At 39.4% G+C, this 15,167-nt stretch overlaps 1 long non-coding RNA gene across 2 annotated transcripts in view; it reads right to left on the reverse strand.

Annotated features, from left to right (window-relative positions):
* Nucleotides 1–15,167, reverse strand: part of LOC144035980 (uncharacterized) — a 178,614-nt gene that overhangs the window by 100,882 nt on the left and 62,565 nt on the right. For both annotated transcript variants that reach the window (XR_013288549.1, XR_013288548.1), the window contains exon 2: nucleotides 7,366–7,578. This is a non-coding gene — a long non-coding RNA (uncharacterized LOC144035980). The remainder of the gene's footprint in view (nucleotides 1–7,365; nucleotides 7,579–15,167) is intronic.

Below are 15,167 nucleotides of genomic sequence, written 5' to 3' on the forward strand. Positions count from 1 at the left end.
GTAAGGAAGGGCGTCCGGCGTAAAAACTGTGCCAAACATATATCAATCTATTTATTTTTACATATGAATAACTCACTCTAGTGACCACTGACAAATAAGTCAAATAACAAAATACTATTTATAATAATAAAAGTAATACTGTAGGTGATTGCATTGAAATCGCATTAATTTGTTCCAGCCCCCTGGTCTGGTGCTGACCTATCCAAGAGCAGGTTTTTGTTTTGTTTCCGGGTTTAGTTTTAAAGATTATGTTATCCAGGATGGCTACTCAGGACGAGTAAAATTAAACAAAACATGGATTTTGAAATCACCAAAGACTAGATTATTTTCTGAAATTTGGTAGTATATGTTTGTTTTTCCACTTACACTTCCAATTCCATCACTTGAGTTTTCATTTTGAGCTTGTAGTTCTCTCCCAAATGATCCATGGTGAAAACCTAACATTTAAATGAACTGTGTTGATAACCAAAATAGCGGCACTGAAGCACTAATCAATCAGTGTATGTTGTGATTGAGATGACTTTGTGAAGTATTAAAAGATGATCTTGCGTCTTTCATGAATTCCTGTAGACAGTTGTGTGCATCCACGAAACTTCTTAAGAAATACGTCTTAAAATACCAGTCTTAAAATAGTCTATTTGATATAATTTGTAATATACGGGTAATACGGTCATTTTGAAGGCTATATGGATGAAAACCTTACACTTAAGAGGTTTGTCCTTGCAATGCTCTGTGATTTCGATGTTTTGTCAGGTTCGAGACGAGACTAGACGGCCTCCACAGGGATGCCTCCCATTAACTCTTGCATCCATCTGAAATATTAGGCAGTTATCCAAGCGTCCCAAAAACACAATGAAGTTTCAAATGATGAAACTTTTGTGTTTTTTTTCCCCTGCCGCAGCCATTTTGATGTAAATTGGTAGGTAATGTGTTTCTAATGACAACAATGATGCTGCGGTACTATTTAGGTGTAAAAGCCCTAAGGAGCCTCATTAGCAACACCTGTGTTTACCCAAAATTGCTAAAATGACTGTGGGAGGAAAAAAGGTCTACAATTTCCACAGCTGGTGTCATGTTTCAAATATGACTTTTACGGATACTAATCTAAAAAAATAATAATAAATTTGACCTCCCCACCCTCCCAAAAAAAGTACGAACAGCAGAACTTTCATTTTCTGATGTCTCGATGAGCCAAAACTCTTAGAAAAGAAAACATACAAATTCACTAGCCCGAATTTCAGCCAGCATCAACCACACTCCACCTGTATTTTTTTGGGACATTTTTTTCCCACTGCGTGGGCACACTTTTCTTTTTAGACTCTTGGCTGTTGCTCAACTTTTTCCTGGGACAAAACCAGTGTCGTGCGTGAGTCCATCTGTTATAGTTAGAGTTATGGAGCTTGACAAAAAGTAGTACATAGCATGTATACACGGACTCAAATTAAAGACAAGAGGAAGAGAAGTTGGCAAGGCAAACAATAAAACGCCAAAGCAGCAAGTGAATATTGAATGGTGGTAAAATGTTTTTTGACAATGCAGCATTCAAATTGCACAAATCAATAGACAAGCTTATTAACTCTTTGAGGGTGTATTAATTTTATGTCTTGGCATAAGTAATAACCTGCAACTTTTCCTTGCTTGGTCATGACGGCCATTGAATGGCCAAACGGTCATCTGTCATGGTGACAGGGCCTGGTAGGGGAGGGGGGTGCTCTTCATTAAAACTGATGGGCTGGGAAAAATCAAGTTATCTCGTTCCTCCTTTATGCTTCATCATAATTTAACATTAACTTTCCAATTACAAATGTGAATGCAGCCTGAAAGAGAAATGCCGTATGTAATTATTTTCTATGCGATCTCATTGATTCGACTACCACAATTCAGAGGACAAAGCTAATAGTTTTAGCATTCTGTTTGATTTTTGTTAATTAGTCAAAAAGGTTGACAAGCTACCATCAGTAAAACCAGCTAAAGGTCATTGTCGTCCTTAAAAAGGTTGGTTTTATTCCGCATTTCATACCTTTTATGTTTACTTGTAAATATCCATCTGACCTTTACTGAAACCACGGGGAAAAACAGCCCATCGTAAATAGATTGAGGCCACGTCCACATAAACATGGCACATGGCCTTTCCTTCACACGCAATATCCGTTTTAGCTCACTGAAGTGGATTGAGGATTTTCAAAGTTACTTTTCGGAACACGTGTTTGGATATTTTTGCGGGCATGAAAAACACGGTCAACGTACAGTAATGAGCTAATTTAATCCAATTGTTTCTGGTATTGTCAACTTTATACTATGAGTACAATGTAGGGTGACCATATATTGATTTTGATTTTCAAAAAGAGGACACCCGGCCTGGCCTTAAATATTACCGAAAGTTTGCTCAAAGATGCCAAACATTAGAACTATTTCAATGTATACCTTCTCTGCAGAGGTAGAAAATAAAAATAAAATAAAACTGTGTTGTTGTTTTTTTTTTTTTTTTGGTGGGGGGGGGGGGGGGCAAAGCCATGCTACCAGTGAGCTAAAATTCTGGGCCATTGATACAGCTTAGGACCGCTTGAATTTCAGTGCTCACTAAGTGAGGTACTCAAAAAGCTGACATTTTTCTTTAAAAAACAAACTTATATATTTCCTAGCCCCTTCCCCTAACCCCAACCATCAAAAATGTTTGCCACCCCCATTCCTTACCCTAACCTCAACCATAACCCAATTTAAACTTAACTCTTTGACTGCCAGACGTTTTCAGAAAAGGGATGCCGTGGGTGCCAGCCGATTTAAGCATTTTGACTGATCTTTCAAGGTCCACAGAACATTTTGTGTTTTGTGACTATGGAAACACACGTACTACCAAATGAAAGATTGGACTCTCATCTTTCATCAGAAAAAAAAAGTTTGTTTCTACCTTATTCCGTTTTTCAGTAATCAACAATAGAAAATGGTTAGTTTCACCCAAATGCTCTGTTTTGAAACAAACGTCTTAATGTCTTTGGCACTCCGTAGGATTTTACTAAACGTTATTTAAAGTTTTTGGCAGTCAAAAAGTTAAACTCTAAAATCAAGTCTTGACCCTCAAAAAGAGGTCTGAACTTGAGGTTACCACCAAAATGTCCCCACAATTTCAAGTCGGTCCCCACAATGGTAGTTAAACGTGGAAAAGCCCGCTGGTATGGGCCCCATAATGTAGCAAAGACAAAAGCGCGCATACACACACACACACACACACAACCACCTTTTCATTTGTCTACCAGTTGCGGTCACAACACAGTCTGAGTGGCCTCAAAATTGCCCCGCAATGAAAACTAGACATTTTCATTAATTTATTTAAATAAAAATAAAAAAACGGATGTCAGGACAGAATGTAAAAACGTGTGTGGGTAAAATAGGACATCATAAACATGAACAACCTTTTTCCTCAAGTCATTGTGAAGGCATTTCATTTCAAATGTCAAAACTGCATGTGACCATGTACCAAAAAAAGTGCAGTGCGATAATTCCCAAGGCCAGAGATCATCGCGACTTCTTGAGTGAGGAGGACTTAGGACGTAGGCCGGGACTTCCACATTAATCACGGTTCCGAATAAAAGCCAGCAAGTCGATATGTGTGCTTTCAGCAAAGTCCAATCAGACTAGCAGGAAGCAGCAAGAGTGACGCACAAACACACACAAGCGCTGCAATAACCTGTCATGTGTAATCTAATCTCAGTCGCGGCATGCTAATACATCACAATTACCACCCCAGTCTGGACGGTGCCATTAGAAAACACAAATCGTCTCCATTAGCACGGAGAGTCGGCGGGAGTGTGTTGGTGGGGAGAGAGTGCGTGCCCTCGCCAGTGTGGATTGTCTGTCTGAAGAGCGAAGCACTCTCAATCTCTCCTCAGACAATTTCATATCCAATTACACCTTCCATACATCACTGAGATGGCTGTGAGTATGCTAAGTCAATAATGGGACACATCACTTGTCTGGCATTCCGACAGTCATTAGTGACGTGAAGGTTCTTAGCACCTTTCTTAAAAGGAAGGCCAGAAATTGTTTACAGATCACAATGGTTTGTACAAAAAAAGAAAGCAGAGACTTGAAAGTCTATGCTAGGCTAAGTAACAAACAGAAAGCATGAAGAGATGCTAGGTGAACAGGTGTCAAGATTGTCAAGAAGGCAAAGCTTGGTGGAGGACGCAGTCGCAGGGAAGCAGGGCAAGGAGGCAAAGGTGATGTACAAAAAAGGACTTTAATTACTACAAAACAAAAGCGAACTCCAAATGGCAAGAGAAAACAAGGCAAAAACTTGGAGCATGACGGGAGGGAAATGACAATGAACCGACACAGACAGAGGGGAGAAAGGAGACTAAATACACGCACGCTAATGACACAACAAGACACACCTGGGTCAAGACACAAGTGGCTGAGGGCACTGATTGGTTGACACGAGGAAGGGCAGGATTACACTTAACAAGACCAAGGGAGACCCACAAGGAAAAACAGAACCCAATCATGACAAAGATGATACGCTAACAGTTTTGTAGAGTTTAGCTTTTCAGACTTTCTGGCTCCGTGGACACCTTGCAGGGTAGATTTTTTTTTTCACCCAGTCAGTAAGGAATGAGTGAAGTCAGGATCAACACTCGTCTGGAATAGGCTACGTGTGACTCTAATGAGGACAAGTATGATAGAACATGGATGGAGGGGTGGTCTTCACCAACTTAGACACTGACTATAAAACTATTATCAGAATAAAAAACAAACAAATGGGAAATTTAGGACTGCATTAGTTAAATCTAGTGATTAACCACGGCCACGTTGCTTCCATACAAAATCAAGTTATATTGCCGATATTGGACTGAAACTCTTTATACAGTAAGATTTCATGAACAGCTGGAATTTGGGTTGTGGATTCTGGAGGGTTGTGTACTACAGTTCAACTGAATTAGTAAATACCCAAAGATTACACAGTACTTTATGTTGTAAATAAATAAATTTTAAAAAGCCTCCAACGAACAGTACAATATATATGTTGAACAATTGAGACAGTATTTTGCAATATTTACAACAATAAAATACTGAATGCATAATTCAAAATAATCTTTACAACAAGATACAATAGAAGAATGAAAGTACATCCTGCTCTAGGCTGAGCTGACTGAAAAGTGTTGTTGTCAGGTTGTTATTTTTGCTGTACCTCCACCACCTTCCCGAGTGGAAGCGCCCACAGAGCAAAACGTCCACGGGGGACGAAGAGTCTGAAGGATATTCCTGTCCGCGCTAAGGAAGCAAGAAAGCTAAATGGCTCGGAAGGATTGGAAGAACAAGCGAGCAGCTGCTTATTTTCTGGCCGATGGAAATGACCCTGTGGAGCGCTTCTCCTGTCTGCTGACAAGCGGCTGACTCGTCGTGAGCGCAGCGCCTGAACAGCAGCGATTTTTCAGCCAGTCAAGTTGTTCTTTCGGATAATACTCATTTGGTAAAGACATGCTCGGGTCCTCGAAAAACAAGGATTAAAATGTGTGTTTCTTCCTAGTCAGAACACGCCAACATAGTATTAGTAGGGACTGGGCGTTGTGCCTATTTTAGCTAACAGTGTTAGCTCAAGCTAATCAGTTGCTGCTACTCGACTCTGGATCTTCGCCAAACCTACCTGATCGTATCATGGGCAGAGAAATTCTGTGTGGGGGTGCCTATTATGCCAATAACGTAAAAAAAAAAAAAAAAGAGGCAAGTGCAGAATACAAAAAGTTGACCTGGTTGTTTAGTGTCATCAAATATTCGTACACAAGCTATTTAAAAAAAAAAAATCTGTTTTCCATAATATGTGCCCTTCAGGTGGACGACATACATTTGATGAAATGCGATATTTAACTTTACCTAACATGGGCCTGGTGCAATAATCTGCTTTTCTAATGCACTGATATCATTTCTTTTCCTCCTCTTTGCTCACTCAATTTTCTTCTTTTTCCATCTGCTTGATGTAGATAAATTTCCTCATATAGCACAAAGCAATAAGTTATATTACCCCAGTGGCAGACTGCCAGACAAAACAAGCAAAAAAAAAATATTTAAGAAAAAAAAAACAATTACATTTTGATGATACACATGCACCCATCAAAGGAATGAAAACGATCGCAACCGTGTTATGAACTTGCTGTGATTTGTCCAAACTCATTTTCCTGGGATGCACCTGGCATGTGTGTTGTTATCTAAATGGTTGATTGTCTCAAACAGAAAGAAAGCACCGTTTGTGACTTATATGCAGAATTTAAAAAATAAAATAAAATCTGTTAGAAAAGAGGGGAAAGATCAGACACGTTGCTAAGGATGCAATTATCTGATCATTTCTTTAATGTGCGATGGAATGCTATTTGATTAAGGAACTCGCATTTGTCTAATGGACTGCGAAAGGTTAATGAGACATTCAAATTAATCTATTTTAAGTATAGTAGTGATTAGCAATACATTCCAAAAAAAAAAAAATCATGACCTCCAGGTCATGATACACTGCAAAAAGGACTGTAGAAAATTTAAGAACAAGTAAAATAAGAAAATTATTACTTTAATAAGCAAAAGAAACAAGAATTTTTTACTTAAATTTACCTGTAAGATATTGAAAACTAAGAAAATAATACTAGGCCCACATCAACCACTGCAGACTAAAAGCAAGTAATGTCGACTTTTTTCAAGCTGTAATAAATAGAACTATTTTCTTAAAATACATGAGTATTATTTTTCACACTTGGATAACTTAGCCTGAGTGTCAAGCTGGGAGGTAACAGGTCCCATTTTCTTTGTCATGACTTTGATTATGCAAAATATTAAAATAAGAAAGCTTTTGAAACCCCAGTTCAGGCCCTTTGATGTTGGTTAGTTGTCCTCTTAAAATGTGGGAAATGCTTGTTTTAATCCTCACTGTACTTAAAACTGGTTGTTAACACTCAATGCCAAGACTGCTTGACCAAATAAGATAATTAAGTAACAAGTATCTTAAAATAAGCACAATGATCTTGCCTGACAATTTCATTTTAAGTAAAAATAACTTGTCAAATCAAATTAAGCAAATTTAGGTAATTATATCTTATTTAAGATTTTAGTTTTTGCAGTGTAATCACTTTTTTGTGATTAGCATTTTTGTAATTCAAAAGTTGATTTGAGGCAACTTGACAGTTCTTAGTTTTACCTTTAATCCAAAAGTTTTATAAAAGGCTTCTTAGATTCGATTTGATTAAATGTAAAACTACTTCAGCAACCAAGAAGAATCCAGTTGCCTCAATTCAACTTTTGAAGATGATGAATCAATGTTGAACATTGCATTTTTTGCAGACAGAAGAAAAAGATGATTGATTCAAAAAAAAAAAAGAGAACCCTTACCCCTGAATCACCCTCATGTCTTTTTTTTGGTCTCCGCTTGAGCTGTCCTTTTCAGTCTCGTCTTTTTTGGCCCAGCTCCATCTCGTCGACACTCGTCTTGTCTCACCTAGTTGCGGCTTTTCTTTTCCTTGGCTTTCATTCGATTGTACAGCTCCTTCCCCGCAGCCTCCCGACATCAGTTTCAATCTGACTATGTATGGAAAACGGCGTGACCTGAAAGCAAATGATTAACCGACTGTGAGAGGAACGTTAACAAAACCCGAAACAAGACTAACATGCACATGAAAATAATCGGGAATGGACGAGACTATTGGCCTCAAGTTTGTGTTTTGCTCATGTGAAGATTGAATTGAAGTTTGTTTTTTGTTTTTTTGCTTGACCAAAGATGAAATCCTTTTGACATTTGGATCTAAGACTGCCTGAGAAGTGATGGATTTGCAGAAGTTTAATTTAGCTTCAAACCAAAGTAGCAACTCTAAACTGATCAAACGCAGCTGACCTGAGAAAAAGCAAAGAAGAAAAGAAAGTTGTAGTAGCCAAAGAAATACAAGAAGCTAGTCTGACTGTTAGCTTGGTTGGTGCCTAAACTGCAGTTACAAATGCTTCTCGTTTTTATTAAGGCGAATGAGAAATATCCAAATACAGGTCAGTAAGGTAAGTCAAAAAATAATTTGACTTTAGAATATTAAAAGTATATAGGCTACATTGAGTAATTGTACGTGTACGATGGTGGAAACATGGCATTAGCATTACTGCTCGTTGCTTATCGAATCGGGAGTTCAGAATAGTCAGAGATTCTCCTTTTAAAAATCATATCCAAAATAGAAACAAACAAAAAAACAGATGGCTGATATTCCCCATCCACTGACCTACCAACAAAAGTCCCCCTTTGCAAAGGTCACATCTAATCCTTTTTTTTAATAAATGATATTTCAATAAGGTTTTTCCCAAAATTTCCAACGGGATTCTTGTCTGCAAACAAATCGACTGCGACCAATGAATCGACTGCGTGAATGACAACACAATTAGCACTAACAATCAGTCTCTCAAGGTGACGGAATGAACACGGGTAGAATTTCAAGAACTCATACCAATTTTGAGTTGTTTTTTTCCCTGAGGCGATGTTAAAATGGGGCAGGTAGGGATATCGCTCTAGTTTGGGGGTTTGTGTTAAAATAGTGCTGCAAGGACTGCGGCTTGATGAATGTTCGCTCAGTAAATCGTCCATGAAGGACGATAGAAGAGGAAAGGGAAGATTGAGTGAGAGAGCAAGCTCTGACAAGAGGACGGAAGAAATGTCCGAACGTGAGCTCTGAGAGCATATGAGACGAATGGACAAAAATGGAAAAGAATGAATACAGTCTATTGGATGGGGGAGGGGGGCTCCCTATGACTGCCAGACACATCTTTGCCCTTCTTCAATTTATGCTCATGCTGCCTTCCAGGCCCTTGTCATAAAGAGGTGTGACTCAGGAGCAAAACGGGGGAATGGAGAGCTCCAGGGACAGTGGAAAAATTGCAGCATCAAACTCCCCCCAGCCCAATTCACAACGTTTTGAGCCTCAAGCTGCCAGACTGTGAGAATTTGACAAGCAAGAGGTACTGTAGGATAAAGAAATATTCACATGGGTCGATCGGGTCTGGCTGGCCGAAGCACGAAAGAAGTTTGAGTTGGATTCACTTGAGGATCCTCTTCTCAAACCTGACAATACACATGAGACGTTATATTCGCTCTGAGCTGATATGCCGTTGCCGCAGTTACCTTGAAAAAGCAACCGACTTTGCTGGTTTCGTCATTTTAAAAGTAACTTACTTTATTTGTTACTATCAGCAATCGATTTAACATACAATGTTGGAAACGCATTTTGAACAGTAACGATTAATGATATAGTCTTGTATTTGAAAGTAAAATGCGTTGTTTTTCTGGTTCTTTCTGGTTAACTGAAGACAAATGGTTTACTTGTAAAACGTATTTCTAGATTTCACTTAAATCAATTTTTGACTGTCCTGCGACTCCAAATGTTTCTTCAAATTTAAGTACCGTGTTGGAGAAAATGATCTTTTTCTCCACATGTTCGTTTTCTTTCGGGTAGTGAGAATGTTGGTTATCCGAATGCAGGCTGGATATCGCTGAACAGTCACTTTGAAGCTTTTATTTCTACAGAATATTCCGGGCACAAGTGAGTTCCCAGACAATAGCAGCAGCCTCTCACTAGTGCGAAGTTACAGCGGACTCACAACATTCTTATACTATCTTGAAGGGCGGTACCACAAAACCCCCAAGCCCCCAGCCCCCAGCCCACCCGGAGTTCACCAGACATGAGATAAGACTTTTACAGAGATCATTCAATACACATTGACTTCAACCACAGACAAATGGTCTATTGTTGTGGAAATAGAGGCAACCAAGTCCTGCCACAAATGGTGAAAAACAGCAAATCATTTTTATAATTTCTTATAAGTACAAAAACCAGAATGATACCACAAACTATGATCCCAAAAGAGTTTAACTGAATGGATCTTACAGTGTTTAAAAGGATACACAAAAAATCTGATCTTGAGTTGTTACACAAAGTGATTTTTAATGACCTTAAAAAAACAGAAATGACAAAACGCAAATGTGTTTTTTTGCCTTTTGAATTTTTGGGCCTACAAGGTACAAAGAGGTTAAGTTGTTACAAATGCACGCGAACATACACCTCAGGGGTCACCGACTTGTGATGGAGAGTCAGGTCAGGGATGGCCCGAGGGGTGGCGTCTCGCCCAGCGGGTGGCTCCGAAGCCGCCTCTGGTTATTTCATTAGCTGCGCACAAACGCTGCGGGGACGCCCGTTTATACCGCCGGTGATTTACGTGTATTCACACTCGCACACAAACACGCAAGCACCCGCACGGTGAGTTATCCAAAGCCGAGACCATAAGTGTGTTTCTGGGTGTGCTAGCCATTCGTCCACATCAGCGAGGCTTGAAACAGAAAAAAAGCAGGAAGAAAACAAACAAAATGTCTTTGAGTTCGATAGACGGACTTTTAAAATCTGTAGCACAGGAAAAGGCTTTCACTTCTTTTCTTTTTTAACGGTCCACATTCATCTTGCAAGTCTACCTAAGCGGATCCGACATAAGCCTGCGATTTCCAAAAGACTTGTTCCAAGTAGGGTGGCTTATCTGATGCCAGAGGCTGCAAGACGTCACAGGTAGTGAGATCCAAACCATCACCAGCAGCACCAGCGCTCCTCCTCTACACACCTTATCCTCCCATTGCAGACACTTTTCAAAAGCCATCCAGATTGATCTCAATTTTCAAGCCTTGCTGGCTGGCTGCGGGTGACCTACTTGCAAAGCCTAACCTGGATGAAAGATCTGCTCCCTGCTGGGGAGGAGGAAGACGTCATCATCTCAGTGAAATTGTTTTCTCGTTGGGCTTCATGACTGCATGGGTGCTCCCACCCCTTCCATTGGCGGAGGGTCACCAGTACCTCCAATGTATTTTTCATGCCTGAGTCTTAATATAAATCAGACAACTCATTGACTCCCAGCCATTTTCACTGAAGCAACCCCCTTCGCTCCTGGCTGGTTTACTGGATTTTGACTGATTTCGCAAGGCCCACAGAATATTATGTTCTAATGTTGTAAAAACATGGAACCTACCAAAAGAAAAAATATGTTTGTATCCGTTTCCGTTTTGCAGCATTAAAATATAGCTAAGTTTAATCAATATTCACATTCCTGGTTAAAACAATGGTAAAAAAAAAAAAAAAAAGAGCTCGTTGCAACATGGCCCTGGCTGATCTCTTATACTCTGTCGCCACCTTCTGGCCGCTTTTTGTAATAACTACCATTGCTTTAAGCCACCTTTTCATGTCAGAAACTGCATCAAAGCCTTCTGTTTGCTCTTGCATAAAAAAAAACATGTAAAAAAAAAAAAAAAGTTTTGGGGAGTGAAAGACAAAGTATTAAAAAAACATCTTTATACGTTTTTGGATTTGAATGAGTTAATAGCTTGTCGGTGACAACGCCTGATTGAATCAAGACAGTGAGTTCAATTTCTTCAATGCTATCAATAACACATTCTATGGAATCTGCACCAGATTAAAATAGTTGAATTTTTGACAATTAGTGGCCACCATATGGAAACTTTATATTTGTGTTCTAATATATTTCATTTCAAAACGGCCATTTGGAAATGCTTGCAGATGGCGATGCTAAATTGTTCAACTCGAACGGCAGGGAGGGCAGGCAAACGTTATCTGCAATTTTTTAAAACCATCGTCATTGCCTTTTGCTTGACTGAATAACCAGCCGCAAAAGCAGAGTTGAAAACACCCAGAAACAGCAACCACTACCAACTTCCTTTCACCTGTGAGGCTTTCAGGGAGAGGTGGGGGGGCAGGGGGTGAGGTGGGGGAGTGGGCGCAAGAGAAGGCACTCTCAGAGTGGCGGCGAAGACTCGGCTACAGACATCTTAATCTGTCTCCCTTACAGTGAAAGGCCACGCTATCCAAAGCCTCCATGATACAGCCGGCAAAGCTTTAGTGACTAAGTGCACCTCCACCCAGGGGAATTAGGGACGGAAGGAGACCTCCAAGTCGGATTCTGGCACATTCCAAATGATTGTCCTTTCCAAGTCTTTTTCTCTGCCAAGCTTCAGGACTCCCCGCCTTGGTCGCTAGATTTCAACAAAAAAAAGCCCTCACGAGATTTAATGGATGATTTTGTCTGACTCCGAGAAAAGCGAGCACGGTGATTATGTCGGGCGGGCGATGAGACAGTAATGGCAGCAATAATAGAACATGCTGGGAAAAAATAAACAACACGGCCCCGGTGCCTGCTGCTTTCTGTTCCACTTTATCATATGGGAGGGGAGCTGTGTTGAAAATTAAGGTTCTACGGAGACAAGACAAATCAGCCCAGATAAAAGCAGCGTGGTGCGTGGATGTCCTTTCCAACACCATCTGGAAATTTTAGCACAAGTTTTCCCCAGCAGGAAAAAATACGGATACAGAGTTGAGTTACGGAGTTTATGGAGTTGAGCGGTTTTGTGACAACACCCGTGGGCACCTCATCCATCTCATATCTCAATATTAACCTCGAAACGTCCTCTGAGATCAGACTAAGAACCAGATTTAATGGTCAAATATGTAAAAACACGCAAGGAATGGAGATGTAAAGAAGTTACTGCATCGTGATTTTATGTTGCAATTGTGCTGCTCCTTCCAGTGTACCCTCCTTGCCCACCAGGGCAGACAAACCAAGAGTCATCACGACACTCGGTGACACAATAAGCTCAAATGAGAGTTTTTACAGAGAATAAAACATATACGCCTCTAAGTATTGCGATATTGTCTGTGTTGTTTCCCCATCTACGCTCAATCATCCGCTGCCTATAACACAGTTGCTAATCGTTAGCTCATCTATAGCGTTTTCCATGAGTGTGTTAGCATTAAGCTAATGTAAGGTTACACAACTTGTTTTTGCTTAGACTGCAAACTTCATCTGGGAGTTGCTTTAAACAGTTTAAAGCCTCTTTTTTTGAAGAATTATTTACTATCACATGCTTGATTAGTCCCATTAGATATCTATTGCTAGCCAAAACAGCCGTACCTACCCACGCACAATATTAGATTGAGACAATGTTGTGTGATTCATGCTTGCTTCTTGCCCTTTCACTATAATAATCTGCAATTGAGTAAATAAACATCCTCTGGTCACTATCCACGGAATATGGAATATGTTCTTGTATGCATGGGAAGAATGTGCAAGAATGTACTTCCTTCCTTGCATTTGCCGTTTTGTAGGCAGCGCAGTGCCTCAACATGAAAAGCGCTTTCCTAATTGGCTGCTGCTTTCTATGCAGTTTCCGTTCCACGCTGCCACATCAGATATTCACCCCCCAAAAAAATAATAGTAGAGCAGCGGTAGAAGAAGGATGAAGGGGGTGCGAGTTTGCGTGCACGTTGGCGAGCAGGTGACACAAGAAAATTAGATGCTGGGATGGAGCCAGGCAGAAAGCAACTCGGCATGGCTGCTGGCTAAAAACGTCCTTTGCCCATTTTGGATCTGAATGATTCCATTATCTTGACATAATCCATCCAAGATCATCTCATTCTCCATTCCAGCGCCCAAGTTTTCACAGTGAAAAAGCTCCTGCTGCCTTACGGAATCTCAATCAGGACATTGTTCCACACTTCAAGGGCAAGTGGACCAGACTCCATTCAAATTACATTTGCAACTCTTATTTGCACATGCGCGTCACTAACTGCCAAATGTGCCCATAAAGATCATGCCAACATAACATCCATATTCTTATATGTCATTTAAAAAAGATTTTAAAAGTCAGCAAGTGGCTAATTTACTGTTCTTATAGGGTTTAGTGTTCTCGAGATGACCAAGGTCAAGGTTTACTTCTATAGCACATTTAAAATACAGTAAAAAATAAATAAATAAAAAATTGCTGCACGTATAAAATATTCCCATGATTTAAAAAAAAGAAAGAAAGAAAAAATACAAATTATAACCATAAAATGGAAATATCCAACTCATCTTGCATACATTTAAAATATAGTAAACACTAGTAGAAACTACAAATAAAAAATAACACAAAAATAGGGGGGGAAAAGCAATTAAAACAATACACTCAATTTTAAAAAACTGGTTCAACAGTTATCATTGACAAACAAACGCTGAGCACCGCAGAATAATCACTCACGATCATCTTTTCCACAAATTAGAGCTTTGACAGGCTACAAGAATTCATCTACAAAAGCTCTTTTAGAGATGTTTCGTACCTCCTTTTTTTTTTTTTTTTCCAGATTGATACCAGTACTCAATACTTAGTCACTAGGGCTGGTTTAAAAATAAAAAATAAAAAAATCGAATAATCAATATTGAATTGATTTTCATTTTTTTAGCCTGATATTGATTCATAAAACCATGAATTGATTATTTTAATATCTTTTTTTTTTTTACCATAAAATCATAAGAAAATAGAATTTTAAAGGCCAATTTTTAATGTATCTTACCGTTTTCTTGAAATGTATTGTTGTGTTTGTATTGTAATTGTAATTGTTTGTATTAATTGTATTGTATTGTAAAAGTATTTGCTTACATTTATGAAAGATCTGACTTATTGCACTTTAAGACAATTCGGAATCTTTTTAATTTATATTTACAATCATTGAATTAGGATTATGAAAATATTTTTATCTCAGTTTGTGCAATCAAGTTCATTGATTCAACATGTGTTACTTTCATTAATAAATTAAACCATTTAACCAATTACTGACTCTGCGAAATTTGATTTGGAATGTAACGTTTGTGGCATTTTAATCATGCCTTTGATATTTATAAGAATTGATGTTCCATCGGATTGAACTGAAGTGAATCGAATCGGGGAAAAAAAAAATCTAAATCGAATCAAACTGAACTCTTGTGAATCGAAATCGGGAAAAAAAAAATTCACCCAATATGTTTCAAAAGTGTTTTAAATTGTTTGTGTGTGTGGATGTGGAACGTATCCTAAACGGTGGTTGGCTATCTCCCTTCTTTATGAGACGACGACTGCATTTAGGCTCTAATGTGCAGCAGCAGCAGCAGCAGAACACTCCTTTGGGAGTTTGGCTGTCGGTGCGACAGCCAGGAGCTAGCAGCACTCGTAACGAGCCTCAGCCTATGAATAGGAAGCGGGCCGCGGGGCCAGCTAAGGTGACGCATCGGCCGCCGCGGCTTACGGCCAGACAGGTGCTCGCTCACATTTGAATGTGTGACGAGTTTGGATGGAGGGAGGCCAAAAAAGCCGGTTGTTA

The sequence above is a fragment of the Vanacampus margaritifer genome, chromosome 16, assembly GCF_051991255.1.
Source record: "Vanacampus margaritifer isolate UIUO_Vmar chromosome 16, RoL_Vmar_1.0, whole genome shotgun sequence".
Classification (NCBI taxonomy): Eukaryota; Metazoa; Chordata; class Actinopteri; order Syngnathiformes; family Syngnathidae; genus Vanacampus; species Vanacampus margaritifer.